Source organism: Apis dorsata, unplaced genomic scaffold, assembly GCF_000469605.1.
Source record: "Apis dorsata unplaced genomic scaffold, Apis dorsata 1.3 scaffold_226, whole genome shotgun sequence".
Classification (NCBI taxonomy): Eukaryota; Metazoa; Arthropoda; class Insecta; order Hymenoptera; family Apidae; genus Apis; species Apis dorsata.
In genome coordinates, this window is record NW_006263508.1 from 404,105 (window position 1) to 413,638 (window position 9,534).

Below are 9,534 nucleotides of genomic sequence, written 5' to 3' on the forward strand. Positions count from 1 at the left end.
AAAAATATTCTGAATTTTTTAAAAATTGATTATGAAGCAAAATTTTGAAAAACATCATACTTTATTTATATTATTGCTTTTTTGTGTAATAAATTAAAATATATAATAAATTATTATATAAAAACAATTTTTTTTTTAAATCAATTTTATGATATATATAGTATAAATATATACTATAAGTATAAAAATCATGCAATATCAATACTTTTATTTAACAAATGTCAATTGTTAAATAAAAAATAAATACTCTATTTAATTATATAATTAAATAAAATATTGTAAAACAGTTCATGTAAAAATGCTATAAATATTCTAGAATTTGGTATAATTTGTTGGAAATAAATTTTTGTTAAATAAGAAATTATATAATACATACCGGAATTGTTAATCATATATATAAAAAATTATCTTCTTGTTTTTTGTTAAGAAATGAATCTTACGCAAGCAATACAATATTATACAATATTATATTACATTATATTATGCAACACGACATGATATTGTTGCGCACTCAACTGACAAAAATGTCTGAGATGACTACATTAGAATTGTCTCATTGAGTGGATCAATATGAAATGTATTGATATTTCTTTCTACTAACTATTATACAGACTATTTAAAATTAATTTCAATTATGAAATTACTATTAAATTTTGAAATAAAAAAATCTTTAAAATTTAAATTATGACTAATTATAGTTAGAATTCGCCAAATTCGTAATTTCTGCTATTCTTAAAATAAAAAAAAGAAAAAAGTCGAAAAGGTCATTATATATTTTTTCATTGCATTTGCATTCAAACATTAATTATTGCATTATTGCATTTTTCATAATGCAAACATTTTCAATTGAAAATTTTGTATCAAGAGAAATTTGTAGTCTTTGTATAAAAATAGTAATCTCATGTCATTTAAACATTACGTAAATTATCTAGATTATATAAAATATCTAGATAACATATAAATTATTTATTATATGTATATATAAATAATATATATAATACATTAATAATTGATCAAAATTTTAAATTAAATTCTCTAAAAATAAAAAATAAATTATTATTTCGAAGATAGCAAAAAATAGTAAAAAAAAGAAAAAAATAATAATCGATGACGATACTTATTATTGATGATGGTACTTTGGAAGAAAATTCCAAAAGTTTAGAAGGCATAAATAGTCAGATATTTATTTTAGAGTCAATTTTGAATACAATTTTATTGGATTTTTTGGATTTTTTTTTATTGGATTTTTTCTTGATAAGATATAGAAACTTGATATCGCCAAATATATTTGCTCTTTGATAAAAAAAAAAATCACGCAAAAAAAAAAAATAAAAAATTAAATATTTGAAAATTTACAATATCAAAATGTTATCTGCAAGGATAAAGTACAATATAAATTCAAATTCATATTATTTTTATAAACTTTGCAACATTTAATAATAGTTACAAATAATATATTAACAATTGTAAGATTTTAAATGATTCGTGGTTTTATTTTTTTATGTAACAATTTTTTATTCGTTCTGTTATATCAATAATTCCAAAAATATGATCTTTTCTTATTTCACAACTTGTAATCAGTCATGGGTCATAGTATCATGAATATAATTTGAATATTTAATTAATAAATTAATTTAAAAAAATTTTCATAATTTAAATTTATAATTTATTCTAAATCAATTATTATTTTCTAATTTTTTTTTTTTTTTAGATTATGACTGGAAGAATTATTTTAACGGGCTGGAAATTCAAAGATTAATATGATACTATTGAAACAATCGTTAAAAACTATTTATAATTTCTTATTTAAAATATATGTTCACGAGCTTTTATCGCTCGTGAGATTTATGAAAAACTCATTCGAAAAGATCCTCATATGAAAGGTCTTTTCTATTATTGTTTCTCAAAGATCACTTTTAAACCTAAATAAAAGATGATATTATCTAAAAAGACATTTTTGAGAATTTAATCAACAATTTATAATTATATATTTTTGACATATTCTAGACATAATTGATTCAACAATATCCAATCATTCTACTTTAAAAAATTTTCTTCTAACTTGGGGATCGCAAGTTAGGTACTAACCCAATATTATTGTCGCCTCCAGAAAACTGAAATCCTCGCAATTAACTAAAAAGAGATTTTCTAAGATCACAAGCTTTCTTTCTTTTCATAAAAAAAATTTCATTGTAAACAAATCATATTTTTGACCGCCGGATAAGATAAACAGATAGTCTTATTCTAACACATGCTCTGACTATCGGGCACGATTATTTATTGTAACTGGTAAAAAAAGTCTCATTATGAACAGATCGTATTGTGACTGCCGGATATAACAATAAATAATTTCTTTGTAATTATCGTGATCTAAGCATCGAACACGATCATTAATGATATTATTATATAATATCTTTTTTATAGACATACGTACGGTACGTGTAACAGCATTAATACAATCCAAGTATCGTGAAGAAAATATATCAATAGTCACAAGCACTTCTTCATATATATATGTATATATATCAGACAAAAACATTCGATATATCTATCTATGTATTTAATAATCCATTACAATATATTATAGGCACGAACAATATGTTAAATTTTGTATTATCCATGAATTTATGAAAATTATGAAAATATTTTTAAAAATTTTCAAAAATGGAAATGAATTTTATTGTTTCAATCAAGATTATGTGTCGTAAATTTTCCTGTAAATCTTAAAGTAATCTTAATATTTATTGAATAAATTTATTTTATAACTAAAAGTTATAAAATATGTTATTGGATTATTTCTTTTATAACTAAAGATTGGCTGCATTACAATTAAAAAAAATTAAAATTACAAGTAAAAATTGAACATATTTATTTTCATATTCAGTTTATATTTAATTATTATTTATTTTTTCATATTGAATTATTATTTAATAAATTATCAAAAATATAAAAAATATAAAAAATATAATTTAAATACATAATAAATAATTTAAATATATATGTATATAAAATCGAAGCGAATATAAATTAAATTAGAATTTTTTATTAAGAAAATTAAATTAAATAACATTTATTGAATAAAAAGTTAAGATTATTTTAATTTTTTTTTTTAAACTGTATCTTTGATTGAAAGATTTTAAGTCGAAAATAAAATATTTTAAAAGTTATAAATTTTGATTCAAATAACTACAGACTTCCTCGTTCCATCAATATATTTATTTATTAAATTTTTCACTTTGAATACGGAATAAATTCGACTTATCGATAAAAAAATATTTGCTATATTCTATATTTTTTCGACATGTTGCTTTAATTTGTTCACGTTCGATCGACAGCACTCTTGTAGCAGTCCTCGATTACATTATCCATTCCGATTGGCCAATATATTATTAATAACCTTCAATTAACTAGAATTTCCGCATGGACGTTTTTTATATTCAAAAATCATTAAAATTGATAAATGACATAAACTGATAATTGACATTTATATAAAATATTCATACAAAATGGAACACGTTGGAACACGTATTGACTGGAAATTCCTGAAATAATTTCAAGTAATATTTTCTTTTGCAAAAACTTTTATTATCGTTTTATTAATAATTTATAATCGTTATATTATAATTGTTTATATCGATATTATAATCGATTATATTATAATATAATCGTTTTATTAATAATTTTATTATCATTTTATTAATAAATATTATAATTTATTCATTGTTTATATATAATTTAATTCGATATAATTTTTATCGATAAAAATATTTCTTATATTCAATAGATTTTCTCCCACATATATTATTTAGATTAAATTATATATAATTTATATATAATTCAACATGCCATCGCAACTTAATTAAATTACACGCTGATTGGCCATTTTTATTAACAAATATTTTTATAAAGAAAAATATCGTAATTTTGAAATTATCTGAAGAATTTAATTTTCTTGATAGAGAAAAGATATACTTTTTTCTAATTTTTTTTTGAGAAAAAATTATTTTGAGGTACATCATATAATATAATTCACAGAAATCAATGATTTTATTAATTTCAGAAAATAAAATAGGAGAAGATGAAATAATTAATTGATTTTTATAAAGGATTTTTTATGTGAAATTCTTTCAATTAAAGGAAAATATCACATAAAAATATCTGGACTAGAAAAAAACTAGAAAAAACTAGAACTTTTTTAAATTAGAACATAGAAGGCATTTTCACAAAATTAATATGTAAATTAGCAATATTACTTGTTATTTTTTTTTATAAAACACAAAACAAAACATAAAAAACAATAATAATTAACAATTATTATTGTTATTAAAATTTTATTATTATTAATATTATTATTATTAAAATTAAAATTAATAAATAATATAATTGTATCATTCAGCAATTAATATTAAAGCAATTAATATTAAAATATCTAAATAATGAAAAATAATGGAAATAAAAATCTCTGACCCAAGATTATTAACTAGATTTTGTACTACTATTATTTGTAAGAAAATCAAAACTATATAAAGCAATATAATGCAGCTATAAAAAACTATTTTAAAGGAAAGTGAAATTGAGATTTATTTAACTCATCGTGCATTTACATCAAAATTATGCCACATAAATAGATTTGAATATAATTAAAAAAATAGTTAAATAATCTGAAAATCTTCATCAGATTTTATAATATTAAGATTTTATGAATATAATTATTCAATAATCAAAGATGATGAAAAATTTGAAAATATTGAAATAAAAAATATATATATATAAATATATATATATTCATATTATGCAAGATAAATCTTTTATAAATTATTTGAATTACTTTATTTAAAATAAAAAAAAATATCTTATAATTGTTATTAACAATTGACAAAATTAAGACTTATGAAGCAATCAGATAACTTAAATTTTATTTTCAATAATTTCAATATTTTCAATAGTTTAGCAGTATTTTATGAACAAATACACTTCCTTAATGTTTTCCAAATCTTCACTAGTAATCGAAACAGAGATATAATAATTTCACGAATTATATTTGCACATCTAGTGTCTTGCAATAGATCATCATGGAAGCAATCACAAGTATCTTGATCCTCATACGCTGTGACGCGATCCCATGAGACCTAGAATTCATCTTTCGAAACCGTCCTCAAATGCTATTTGTTTCTCTAACTCCATTTTAGTTTGCATTTTCAAAAAAATAATTGGAAAAAAAACTAAGACTCGCAATAATTTACTGTCAAATCGATTAAAATAAGATAGAATTCAGTTAATTAATTGTAAATAGTTAAAATAAATCTTTTGTTTATTTCCAGTTTATTAATAAAAATAATTGTATACTTCTTGTATACTTAATCACAGATTCATCAAGTAACATTAGTTCAGATCCCATTTGTGCAATATTCAAAATTATTAAGTTGGTCTTCAATAATTATTTCTAAACAATCTTGAACAGTAGAAGTAATCTTAAAAACGAGATAATAATTATATGATCAAATGAATTGAAGTGAAGTATTAATAAAGTTTATTGTGAAGTATTAATTAAGTTAATTATTTGAAGAGTTTAAAAAGATTATATCTTATCCAAAATTATTTATATTCATTATTAATAATAATTTAATTTAATTATCTATTTTATGATTATAAAAGATAAGATAGAAATTACGAATAGAAAAAAATAGAAAAGTCTAACCTAATTAATTTAGATTATTCTGGTGAATTAATAAAAGTCTCTAATTATGGAATTAACTAAAGCGATACTATCCAAAAACAAACGACTTAATATTAGCAACTTATTCATTTAAAAATAATATAATAAAGAAATATCAATATAGATATCAATATGAATAATATATTACTTATAAATGAAAAAAAGCAAAACGAAAGATGTAATATATATAGAGAATTGAAATATTTGATACATATTATAAAATATTTTATATGTTATAATTTATTTTTTGCGACAAAAAATTATATAATTTTAAAACATTATATCAAATTTAATGATTTCCAGATGAATCGAAGATACAATAAAATTTACAATAGTAAATCATATCAGATAAGATTTTCCACGTAAGTAATTACAATTTAACTTTGTTAACATAAATTCATTTAATATGAATAATATAAATAAATATATACTAATAGCATAATATTTTATTCATAATCAATATTTTATTCATAACAACTTTTGAAAAATTTGATCAAATAAAAATCAGTATAAGGAAAAGTATTAAAAAAAAAAAAAAAGAAAAAAGAAGGAAAAAAGAATAAATATAGAAATATATTAATAAAAATATAATAATTTAATAGTAAATAATAAAGTAATAAAGATAAAAATTAGAAAAACACTGAAGAAATAAGAAAGGAAGAAATTTATACCATTTTTAAATGGTTCAAAAAACAAGATAATTGTAAAATATAGAATTAAGCTAAATAACAATAAAAAGGAAAACAAGATAATAAATAAAAAAATAAAAATATAGATAAAATAGCTAAAAAAAAAAACAAGAAAAGAAAATAATATTACTAAAAAAAAGTATGAATTTATAATATATGCAAGAACATAATTTGTAAAAAGAATAAAAAGTTTTAAATTTATATAAATCTTATTTCTATGCTATCAAAACAATAAGAATTAATTCTTTCGAATTATTTATGGAAAATATTTGAATTGTTATAGAAAATTAAATAAATATGAAATTCATTCGTCTCTAATTTTATATCATTTTTTATTTTCTACTACAAATATATTTGTACTACAAATATATTAAAAAATATATTTTGTTAATATACATATTCTAATATTGATTTTATTGAAGATTTCAATTTATCAACATTTCACATTATTTTCTTACATTAATCTTATATTATTTTTTCTTATATTAATATCTTCAATCATTTTCATGCTCTTCCTCGGTATTTTTTTGAGACATCAAGATTACCAAGATAAAAATTAGCAAAAAAAATAATAAAAGTATAGCATTCCATTACAGTATTTTTTTAATTTTTTTTTTTTCATCACATAATAATAGACTTATATTTATACATGATATTTCATATAGATAAAATACTATTTTAAAAAATGTTTTTAATTCATTATTTATTTAACCAAATATCATAGATCATAATCTATAATGTTTTTATATGAAAATACAATATTTTTAATAAATATTGATCTTTCCAAATAGCTCCGTTCTTATTAATTTATTTGTATTTTAATATTTAATTAGAAATAATTTACATAATCATAACAAAATAATGGCCAAGTAACTGTACTAGCTATTTATAAGTTTCATTATAATTATGAACACAAGAAGTATTGACTTTTACAGTATACACATAATACTTATTATTTTCTTCGAAAATAAATAATAATAATCCTACAATTTCTTTGCAATAAAAGTTGAAAAATAATTAAAATAGGAAACTCATTATTTATTATATATTATATATTATTATATATTATTTTACTTTAATTTTATTGTTACCATTATCACCAATATCAAATTCGTAAATTATTGATTTCGTTTTTCCCGAAAAACTTTCCTTGTATTATTTTGTCTTAATAAAATTTCTTCTTTAATCTATTCTTATTCTAATGAAAAATATGTTCAAAATATAGGATTTTTATTTATTAATTTATCATATTATATATATATCATATATATATATATATATCATATGTTTCAAGATATTAGTTTCAATATTATATAATAATTTAACAATATATTATATGATTATTGTAACTGCAATTTATTAAATTGTTAAAAAATCGTTAAAAAAAAATATGAAACAATGTAGCATCATGTTATGTTATTATATCGAAAAATAAAAAATATTTCAAATGAACATTACTCAAATTAATTAACAAAAAAGTCGAAGAGAATCAATTTCATGACCGACTCAATTTCCTGATTTAATACTATTGAATTTCTTTGTCTGGAAAATTCAAAAACGTTGACAAAAAAATGCTATTTATATGCTATTTATATATATAATTATATTTATATAAAAAATATTAAATTATTAGAGTATAGAATAGACTCAAAAATAATAAAAAAAAAAAAATCAATAATTCAAAAATTTGTATCGTTTTCGAATATATCCTCTAAGATAAAGATTATTTTATATTATTAAGTAAAAAATATTTTATATTATTAGCAAAATTAGTGGTTCACTCTTATGTAAGTAAAGTCTTCTAATTGAATTAAAAAATGTATAGTGATACAAATTTTAAAATCAGTAATGCTCAATTAGAAAATTTTAATAAAAATCAATAAATAAAATTTTAATAAAAATCATACATTTGTGTATTAAATATTCACGATGAAAAACTTTTTGCGAATTCAAAGAAAAAACATTTAAAAAAATTTTATTTAATTTAAAATTTTTGTTAATACAGCAATAAAATTATACAGAGATGAAGATTATATATGTAATATAGATGAAATTGATTTGAATTGATGATTATTTCTTCGAAAGTTGCTAGCTTCAAATAAAGAAAATTCTGTATCTGAATATATATGTATATATACATATAAATGTAATATTCACATAGAAGAAAAATATTAAGTAAAAATTGGAAATAATAAAAAAATATTAAATTAAATTTTATTAGATAACTTTATTGTTTCATAAAATTAAATATTTTAATAAATGACAGGTTTCACGTATCTTTAATATAATACAATTATATTTTTTCCAATAAATGTTACTTATATATTATTTATACAATCCATAAATTAAAAAATGATTGAAAAAAATAAAAAATATTATATAATAATAATAATAAAAAAATTATATAGAAAATATTTATTTTAAATTAAAAATCATAATTTAAACATAAAATTTATAAAAAATTTTATATTAAAAAAATATTATAATTTACTAAATAAAACATGGAACTGTTTAGCAGAAAAAAAATTTGAAAAACATGACAAAAATTTCTTTTTGACAAAGAAATAAGAGGTATGATACAAAAAGTTCAAATATTCATAAAATTATAAGATGCATTCCATGTTATGCAAATAAAATTACGAACACTGATGAGTGGCTTACGAGCGATTAAAATAATTTTTAAATTTTGAAAGACGAAGAGATTATATATGATATTATTAAAGATAATAATATACAAAATATAATAATATATTCTCAATGAAAAAAATAAATAAATAAATAAAAATGAAAAAAGCAGAAAAAGCAAGAATAAAAGAAGTGGAAGAAATATCAATTTCCTAAAGATTATTTTTAAGATAAGAATTAAATGGTTCAAAGTATAATCAAAATTAAATATTACTGATTTGTAACATCATTTTTATATTTTCAATAATATGAATATTTTGAATAAAAATTAATTGATTTTGATATTATGTATCATTTATGTTTTAATATTTAATGTTTTTATATTTATGTTTTATATTTAATATTATTATATCATTTATTAGGATATTCATAAAATGGGAAACATCTTTGGAGGATTCTGGATATCAAAATGACGAAGAAAATTCATATATATTTATGTCCGAT